The sequence below is a fragment of the Aptenodytes forsteri genome, unplaced genomic scaffold (assembly GCF_000699145.1).
Source record: "Aptenodytes forsteri isolate BGI_AS27 unplaced genomic scaffold, ASM69914v1 Scaffold78, whole genome shotgun sequence".
In the NCBI taxonomy this organism is placed as follows: Eukaryota; Metazoa; Chordata; class Aves; order Sphenisciformes; family Spheniscidae; genus Aptenodytes; species Aptenodytes forsteri.
In genome coordinates this window covers 36,310-46,697 of record NW_008794539.1, presented here as the reverse complement: position 1 = coordinate 46,697, position 10,388 = coordinate 36,310, and positions in this window count along the sequence as shown.

Below are 10,388 nucleotides of genomic sequence, written 5' to 3'. Positions count from 1 at the left end.
CTCTTTTATTGTCAAGTTAATAACGGGTTCTGGTTTTGACGTCCTTCCCTTGCTAAATAATTTATGGGGGACCGTAAAAGCCCGCGCTCTCCCCCCCCCCCAAACTCTCTTCGTTCCCTTCCCCATCGTGTCTCCTCTTACGCGATGACAGACGCAGAGCATCGAAGCCGTGGAGCTGTTTAAAAAAATAACGGCTTTGGCAGAAAACGGGCAGAGCTGTGGCTTCTTAGCGTGTAATTTTACGGACATGAGTGTTAAAGAGCTCCAGTAATTTATTTTTTTTATGCTCGGGTTCATGAGCGGCCCCGCCGAGAGCGGAGGTGCTCAGTGAAGTGTAAAGGGTGAGACTTTTGGAAGGGGGGGGAAAAAGGGCTTTGGGGCCAAACTGAGAATTTTTATTATTATTATTATTATTTTTTAAGTTTTTTATTATTATTTATGTCATTATTATTTAAATTGTATTATTATTTACGGTATTATTATTTAAAATTTATTGTTGTTGTTATTAATAATAATTTTTTTAAAGGTTTGTTTTGTATTTGTTCCATACCCAGAAAGACCTGACAGCAGCAAGAGCCACCCAGTGAAGAGCCCAACACCCCAGAAATCTCCTGCTGAATTCACCATTCCCAGGACTTTCGGACCAAAGACGCTGCCGGAGCGGTAGGAAAGAAAAAGCTGATTTATCGGCGCAGTGACCCTCACCCCGCTCGCCTGGAGCGTGGCGACGCTGCGTTTCGGTGATGGGGGGGGGTTTTTTTGGTCTCCTCCCCGTTATCTCTGGGGCGCGGAGGGCAGCTTTTACTGCAGGAGGGATTTCGAGGCTGCTCGTGGGGTGTCAGCTCACTAATTCCCAGGCGGTTCGTGACAAGGAGCTTGCGCAGTCTCCTGAAAGTGCTGATGTTCCCGGGAAAAAGCAGGGAATGGTTTTTTGTTTGTTTTTTTTTTCTTTTTTTCACCTTTTTTAATTTGTGCCCAGCTCAAAAAAAAAACCCAATAAACCTTAAAAATTAAGAAAAGGAAAAAAAAGGGTAGGCTAGGCTAGGCTAGGCTAGAAAAAAAGGAGAACAGGGCAAAAAGGAGTTAAATTCTTCATTGATCCTTAATTTCAAGCAGCTTTCCAATTTGTCTTCTGAAGGTGTAAAGTAAACGGGACTGGAGAAGCTGTGGAGGGTGTGGGCAAGAGGCCGTAAATTACCGTGTGGCAGAGGGAGCGGTCTCATATTTCCCATTAAAAGATAATAGAGGGCTGGCTTGCGGGTTGGTGGGTGGTTTTGGGGCTTTTTTTTTTAAGACATAAACAGACCGAGTGAGTTATTGACCTTCAGGGCAGGGTGCAGAATATCCAATTACTTTTTTGTTGTTGTTTTGAAGCAGTGTTTCTGCACAGTGCCCGGAAATCCACACGGAGAGAGGTCCGACGAGCCCGGGGTGCTTCAAAAACCGCGTCCCAGAAGCATTTGGTCGAGAGCAAGCGGCACCTCAGCAAATAGCAGAGGGCTTGACTCCCACTTTGGGGGTTTATTTCTCCATTCAAGGAGCGGGTGAAGCCCAGTGGTTGGAGCAGAGAGCTGAGCAGAGTCTCCATCCTTGGAGACATCCAAAAGCCATCTGGACGTGGTCCTGGGCAACCGGCTCTAGGTGGCCCTGGTTGGACCGGGCGACCTCCAGAGGTCCCTTCCCACCTCGACCAAGCCGTGACTGAGCGTCCTTTGGGATCTCTGCGCTCTCTTCCCATCGCGCTCTTACATCTCTTGCGTTTTGGGGTCTGCACCGCTGCAGATGTCGCATCGGCGCCAACCTTGGGGTGAGACTAGAAAGCACTTTGGGCTTCTCAACAAGAACGGGTTAGGGAAGAGCCAAGTATTTACTTTCTGTATCTGGCAGTGAAGCTTTCGGGGTGCCCAAGCCCTCGAGAAGCGGCTGTAGGTGGCTACGTGGAGAGCCGAAGGCAGGCAGACGTAATGCCAGTCACGTTGCTCCTTCGTCTGCTTTTGCCCCGTTAAGACCCAATCATTTTCAAAACTCTTGTAGGTTTGAGCTGACCGGGACAAAACTCATCGTATTTCCCAGACTGGGGATTTTCATTGCATCTTTGAAAACTCCAGTTGGATTTAGGACCCTGTTGCGTGAAAGGAAAGCCTGATCGTGCCTGTAACACCAGTGGCTTTGTGCGTCTGGGACGGCAAGTTGCTTTTTTTTTAGGATGCCATTTGCATTCTCCTTTAATCCAACACCATGTTTTTGAGGGGCAAGACTGGTTTTGGGGTCTGGCTGTGGCTTAGTTTTTATCCAGCACGCGCTCGCTGATCCATCATCCATGGTCTCTGAGAACAGAAGGACTCGTCTCCCCTTTCCGTGCATTTTAAAGATCCTCATTAAGGACAAGGACTCTGCTAATAGGTAATTAACCCTGAATATTTGCAGTTAAAAATAAAAACAAAATAAAAATTGCGTAATCTCTCGAAGCAAGCTGGTGAAACTCAGTCTGTTCTGACCGTGCGTATCCACCCCGGGTTTTTTTTTTTTGTTTGCTTGCGGTCTTCGCCTGTCTGCTGGATTTGCCGTTTCTTTCGCTTATTCAACAAATGCGCGATGCTTTTCCAAAAAGGAACCGGTGGGATTGTCTCCTCTCGGACACGTTACCTCGGCTTTCACGCGCATCAGATCAATACAGCGTTAGATCCGTACAAGCCTTTGAACAAGGGCTAAATTTGGAGGCTTTAGATGTCGGCTTGCAAAGCGACTGCTGTGCTAAATCATTACGCCTGTGCGTGCACACACAGCTTGTCATTCTGCGTGCGCTGCCTAGATCAAATCTCGTTGCTTTACCGAGGGGACAGGGCGATTGGAGGAGGACGTATTTATGGTAGGATTATCTGGCTGCCTAGTCATTTTTTATTTTTTTTTAAAATTATTTTATTTTTTAATATTTTTTTTTCCCATGAGAGTAGCGTCCTGATTGTAGGCAAAGAGGGATTGGAGCTGGGTGCGAGTAAATCGGTGGCAGAAAGCAACGGTCCTGGAAAAATATCCCCAGTCTCCATGGATTGTGGAAGACCGTAGGGTCACTTGGATGGCTGCTCTTAGCTAAAAGCTACAATCTTCCCTAAAAACTATATCCTCATGTACCTCTTACGCGTGCTCAGCATCTCTGGCTCTCCTCCTGCTTTCCCCCCCCGTCAGAGGAGCTTGCATTTCCCCTTCGTAGGCTGCTTGGGTCTAACGTAAACCACTGACGTCCTCCAGAGCTTTGCAGAAGGATGAAGCTCTACCCCAAGGACGCACGTCAGCACGTTACGGTCTGCCCACTCCGGGGTTTTTGCGGAGCATCCCTCTCCCTGCAAGACCTCCCGTCCTCAGCAAATACCCAGAGATTCACGTCTGCAAGGAGGAATCTTGCACATCTATCCCCATGGCTGCTTATCCCCTCGTCGTGGTTTAACCTCAGCCGGCAGCTGAGCACAGACACCCATCGGTGCTGCCATCATGTGTAAGTACCCGGGGTCTTTGCCCCAGATTGGTTTCTAATTGTTCTTTTTCAGCCTTTGGAAAGTAGCCGGGATCTAACGAAAGGTTTTTCTTAGCAGAAGCGTTGCATTTCATTTGTGTTCCGCACTGCAGGGAGATTGTCCTGGTTTATCAGCTGGGATGGTGGCTTTGCAAGAAGAAATTGCAAGCTTCTCCCTTCTGGACTTGGAAAGCCCGGGAGGTGACTTGGCCTCTCCAGCCACGAGCTTCATTTCCATCACTTTGCTTCGAGCTCCGTGTCTTGCTGCCTCCTGAAGCATCCACCAAGGACAATTGCGGAACTCCAGCTTTATTACCTGCCTCAATGGGTCTCGCTCAACCTCCTCCTCCGCTGCTGGGAGAAGCATCCGCAGGGTGAATTTGATGGAGATCTCAGCCTGGCTTGTGTATCTAACTGATCCCGAAGCTGCAATCCCACGGAAAACGTGGCGTGATGCTGCAAAACCGTACAGGCTGTTGCGGGGAGCGAAGCTGGAGGGAAGGTGCTTGCAAAGCCCTTAGCAAGGTTGCAGGGGGTCAGTAAGCCGCAGGTCTGCATCTGCAGACGCCCGAGAGGCACGAGGCAAAGCAAACGGTCAGTGCCCTGCAGAGTTTGGCAGATTTTAGCCCTGACTCCAGGAAGAAGGGGAGAAAAAAAAAACCTGATTAATTAATAATCAAAATTGTTTCCAAGCCCATTCTGATCAAAGAACAGGGAGGGAAAGAAACTCCTGCTGCCCTGTCCCAAGAAGGTTATGTGCCACGAGGACACGTGCTTTTCCACAGGCTTTCAAGAGCTCTTGCATGTTGTCACCGAGCACCCAGTCCTACGGCAAACCCAAAGGCAGAGGCTCTCCTGGTCGTGGCCTTGACTCCCAGCTCCATCACGCTGCTTCTCGGCTCTTGCTTCGTACGGGGAAGAGAAGACCCTCCGGTGACACGTGAACGACGGCAGCTTGGAAACCATCTCTGATATGCTGTTTGGTCCACCCAAACTCACTGGTTTGGGGCTTGCCGTGCCCGTGAGATGCAAGGCACGGCGTTGCGGGAGGGGAAAGGGCTTTTGGCAAAGGGTTTGGGGAGCGAAACACCCGCGCCGGTTGTTGCGCGACAGTGGCTGATGGACAAAAGGCGTTCGTGGCTTGGCTTGCTCTGCTGGCGAGGGATGCTTTTGGGGAGGTAGGTGCAATCCTGCCGGTGTCTTTTCTAACCCTCGTGGGCTCTTCTGATGGCCGAAGATGGGAAACCCATGCTAGCTAAAAGGTCTGAAACAAAATGGGAGGTTTTTGCAGGTGCTTTGCAGTGCACGAGGTCGTGGTGCGCGGAAATCTCCATCCACGTCTTCTACAGCGTGGTGAAATGCAGCTCTTTGATGATGCTCAGCAGCTGCTTCCCAGCTGCACGCAGTAACCTGCCGTAGTCAACTGACATTTTTCAGGGAATTTCTCTCCAAGGGGAAGCGAGAGTTCAAAGCGAATCAGAAATGAAATGGCACTTGAAAGCTGTCGGTGCTGGCACGGTTGGGTTGAGACGACCGCGTTCAGGTTGTGCCCATGACTCTTTCAAAAATCCAGGCGAGGCTTTTGCGAAGCAGCCCAGAGCTCTCGCTGGTTTCTTTTTTTTTCTCGTCTCGTTAAGAGAGGGATGCACGGTTGCTTTTCTTTTCTACGCCTCGCTCCGTGTAACAAGCCCGTTCTCTGACCGCGTAAGAGGTGGCGAGGACACTTTTAGCTCTGCAAAGCCCTTTCAGTTAAGTCGGCGGAGGAGAGCCGAGCGACAAGATAAATGTGACGCTTCGGCTATTTAATCAAGCTCGTCTCCGGCCGCTGTTTGCTTATGCGAGGAGCAGGCGAGGTCCCTTGTAGGTGATGGGGACCACAGTGTCTGTCCTGCGTGCCTTTGCTGGCTGGAGAAACCCCCGGCACGGGCATTTTCCAGGGGGTTTGCTCCTGTTTTATCAACAGATTTGGCAGGAAAACAGCTGATCCAGGCCGAATTCAGAATTTTCCAACCTTTTTTTTCCCTCCCATCTCCCTTGTAGCCACCCTGGGGGCACGGAGGGGTGAAACCAGGGTCTGCTCTGCGCCTCCCTTGCTTTCCTCCAGCAGCTGCAGGAAGACGGTGCTTTCCAACTCATCCAGGGAGCCAATTAAATTGTATTTGCGCTACGGATAAGACATTTTTGAGGTTGGGACCTTCCCTGAGCTCGGTGCTTCCTGCAACTCTCAAGCCTGAATCCTGAGCAAAGGGTCATCGCTACTGAGCAATCACAACTCGGTCGGCTTGACCCAAATCCAAGCCCGTTCCCCCGACTCATTGCGGATGAGCTAAAAAAGGGTTGTTGGCCGAGAAAAAGAGACGTCCTGGTGTCCCAACCTGCCAAGGAAACCTTTCTCTGGGACCCTGAGGGAATCATAGTTGGCTTTCTTCTATGCCTTTGATCATTCATTCTCCGTCAAGCACCAAGAAGGGGGCAGCTTCTGCAGGCGATATCTGCACGCTTGCGCACATAACTGCAGATACAGGTGCATTTAAAAAAAGATACAGAGTGGTTCCTGGTGTGGAAATACCGTCTGAAGACCAAAGGCTTCTGCTTACGGATGGGCAGCCTTCACCGTGTTGCAGGAGGTGCAGTGAGACTCTACGAAGGCAACAGTCTGAGGAACAGTAACAGCAATCGTGTCGTCTCCAAGTCTGTATTTTTTGGTCCCAGCGGTATTAAGGGATGTAAAAGTATACGACATGAAAAGACAGCGCCGACTGCTAGATGACTTATTGAGTCCAGCCCAAAGCGAAAGCAAATTAAATGATTTGAGGCGTGTAGAGCTTTCTTGAAGGCACTTGGTATTGCAGGAGGCAGGCTGCGGTTGCACAAGTTTGAGCATGCTGTTGGAGGACCACCCCAACCTGCATTTCGTGGGATGCCCTGCCAGTCCTCACCGGTATCTACTGGTAAGGGAGATCATTGCAGCAACAACCTGGTCTGGGGGACGTTCAAACCGGTGGCACGTAGGAGCCGGTATTAATGACAAGGCAATTAAGAAGACGAGTTTACGATGCAGCTGTTCATGGTAGCTTCATCCAAAGCCGTCTCAAGGGAAGCCCACGTTAACCTGCCGTAGTCTGGCGTGCTTAGAGCAATAAAATACCTGGAGGTGGTGGAGATATTTCATGGTATGGATGCTCTTGCGGGTGGGGGGAACCGTAAGGGTTATCCAGAAAAATCTCCGTGCAGCTGTAGTAATAATCGGGTTGGGGTGCTCGGTTGCGGGAGGGAGGTCAATGGGAGGAGGAGAAGGAGATGTTGGGTTTTATTCCCGGGGGCGGGGGGGGGAAGCAGGTATCCGCAGCGTCACGCCTTTGTTCGTTTGGTCACCCTAATAGAAAGGCGCTGGCGGAGGGGAGCTGATGGTCTCTGGAAGAGGCGATGTGTATCACAACAGAGCCGTGCCGCCAAACTTACGGCCTGCCATACGTCGAGGCGTATACGTTCCTCCTTGGTGTTGTCTGATGTGGGAGGTGGTTAATGATGCCCCGTCGCTTCCTATTGAACAAAGCAATTCACAACACGGTGCTGCTTGTGATGACCTTGGGTGTTGGTTTTTTTTTTTAGGCTGGACTTATAGGATGCTCGGGTTTTATTAAGAGGAGCTTTTGAGGCAAGGCTGGTGCTGTGCAGATGTAAGATGAGCCGTCTGGCATAGCGGGACGTGTACGACCCTTGGTCCTCTGAAAATCTGCCCGCTGATATATCCAGAGTTAGAGCATGGCTGAGGTGGGAAGGGACCTCTGGAGGTCATCTGGTCCAACCAAGGCCACCTAGAGCCGGTTGCCCAAGACCATGTCCAAACACTTTTGAATGTCTCCAAGGATGGAGAGTCCACCACCTCCTTGGGCAACCCGTGCCAGTGCTCGGTCACCCTCACAGTAAAAAAGTGTTTCTTGACGGTCAGAGGGACCCTCCCGTGTTTCAGTTTGCCCGTTGCCTCTTGGTCCTGTCACTGGGCACCGCTGGGAAGAACCTGGCTCCGTCCTCTTTGCACCCTCCCTTCAGGTATTTATATACGTTGATAAGATCCCCCTGGACCCTTCTCTTCCCCAGGCTGAACAGACCCAGCCCCCTCAGCCTTTCCTCCAGTCCCTTCATCATCTCCGTGGCCCTTTGTTGGACTCTCTCCCGCATGTCCATGTCTCTCTTGAACTGGGGTGCCCGGAACTGGACACGGTACTCCAGATGTGTCCTCACCGACGCTGAATAGAGAAGGACCACCTCCCTTGTCCTGCTGGCAATACTTCGCCTAACGCAGCCCGGGACGCCGTTGTTGTCCTTCTTTGCAGCAAGGGCACCTCGCTTGGCTCATGGTCAACTTGGTGTCCACCAGCACCCCCAGGTCCTTCTCTGCCGAGCTGCTTTCCGGCCGGGTGACCCCCCCCCAGCGTAGACTGGGGTGCCTGGGGTTGTTCCTCCCCAGGGGCAGGACTTTGCACTTCTCCTTGTTGAACTTCACGAGGTTCCCCTCCAGTTTTCAACTCGATGTCCTCGTTGACCACGCCAGACTGTAAACTGCTGCCACATCGCCTTTCTGTTGCAGGAGCACTGAGGAGAAGGAGGTGGGGAGGAGGTTCTCCCAAAGAAACAGGACATAGGAGGACCTGAAGAACTCAACCTTGCGTTTTTCCGTGGAAAAGACTGTAGGATTTTAATCAGCGACTTGGTATTTGCCCTTTTGCCGGAGCAGGAAGACGCTTGACTCTGTCGTGCAAACTGATAAATGCCAGAGACAGGTATTGGTTTTCCTGGGTCATCGCCACAAATTGGATGGGTTTGAGACGTGAAAGCACTGGGAGGAGAGGAGCATAAATGCCATGTAGCTCACAGGGGAGGCTTGTGACCATCGCTTTGCGTGCCACGCAGGGAAAACGGGAAGGCTGATACGAGCCTTGCGCCGTCGCGGTGCTCAGCTGCAGAAGTTACGTGACCTTTTGTAGGAAAAGGTGCTTTCGCCAAGCTGAAAAAACGGGAGATTTTTGATGAAAGGTGGGGGAAAGTCTGGAGGCGGCTGCTGCACGTGAGCTCTCCTGGCTTCACCTCAAAAAAAAAAACCCAGGGAGAACATGTAACGGCTCTTGCGTTATCCACCAGGCCTGGGCCCCTCGTTAACCTCCTAACGAGCTTTCTGCAAGACCGTGAGGAATATTCCCAGCGCATTCACTTGTACAGCCAAAGGTTTGTTTGGAAAAGGCACCGAGGAGCGACGTCTCGCTCAAGTCGTCGGTCCCTCTCCCTGCTTACCATAATACTTTTATTTTGCTTGTTTTTCTGTTACGCAAACTTTTCTCCCCATCGCTAGGGTTTGTTGATCTGCGGCGTTAATTTGGCATGTCAGAGCAATGAAAAAATGTACGCCTGCTCTCGGCGGCTTTGAGCCCAGACTTGTTTCCTCCTCTTACCTTATTTCTACGGTGATTATTATTCAGGACAGCAGCCGGGCTCCACAAAACTATCAGGAGGAGAATACAAACCGATGTATGAGGCACGAGTGATCTGCAGAATAGCCGCACCCCGAGGTTCGGTCTGCTGGGTGGGCTGTCCTCATCCTACACGGATTGAGCAGAGGAGAAGGGAGGGAGCTGGGCTCATCCTACATGGATGGAGCAGAGGAGGTGGGGGGGCTGTCCTCATCCTGCACGGATGGAGCAGAGAAGAAGGGGGGGGGGCTGTCCTCATCCTACACAGATGGAGCAGAGGAGGTGGGGTGGGCTGTCCTCATCCTGCACGGATGGAGCAGAGGAGGTGGGGGGGCTGTCCTCATCCTGCACGGATGGAGCAGAGGGGAAGGTGGGTGGGCTGGGCTCATCCTACACGGATGGAGCAGAGGGGAAGGTGGGTGGGCTGGCCTCATCCTACACGGATGGAGCAGAGGAGGTGGGGGGGCTGTATCCTACACGGATGGAGCAGAGAAGAAGGTGGGGGGGCTGTCCTCATCCTACACGGATGGAGCAGAGGAGAAGGTGGGGGGGCTGTCCTCATCCTACACGGATGGAGCAGAGGAGAAGGTGGGGGGGCTGTCGTCATCCTACACGGATGGAGCAGAGGAGAAGGTGGGTGGGCTGGGCTCATCCTACACGGATGGAGCAGAGGAGAGGGGCCATCAGAGCGAGAAGATGACTTGGTGGGAGCAGTGAGAGGCAGCGCATCTTGTAAAAAAAAGTCCAGAAATCTCTAATGTCCTTGAATCGAAGAGATAACGACTTCTACCGCTGACCTGCAGGACTCCTGAGGGTGGTGAGAAAGTCCTTCACCCATAGACCCAGCATGACCTTGAGGACAGTCCCCTCACCTCTCCATCTTCCCCCTCCCTTAGTTGCTGGGGAAGCAGTTGGATGCTGCCAAGAGCCCGTAAAGAGCCTGTTTGTTCCTGGGTGAGGGTGACGGAGAGGGGGCTGAAAGGCGACTCCCGTCCTCCAGAAGCTGGCTTGACGTCTCGGAGGAGAAAATTTCCCTGTAATTGAAATCAAGGGAGGGGAAGGCGCAGTTTCCCTCTGTTTTGCTTCACAAGTGCAGATCAACCGGCTCCGGCCCGTCAATCACGTACCGACGCCAGGCTGCAAAAAGAAATCCCCGAGGCAGGCGGCGCGATCAATAGCGGCGGCGCGTTTCGGAGTCGGGACGAGGAGGGCAACGTCGCCGAGAGCTTGCAGCGGGGGAGCAGGTCTACTTCTTGACGCTGGCCTTGGGTAAAGAGTTGTGCTCCTACGAGGTACGGGACATGCACTGGAAAAACCTGTAATTTTGGGTGACCGAGGCCAAGAGAGGAAGAAATTATTCATTCTGCAATATCGGGGGGGGGGGGGGGGAACAGAAACACATTACGGCG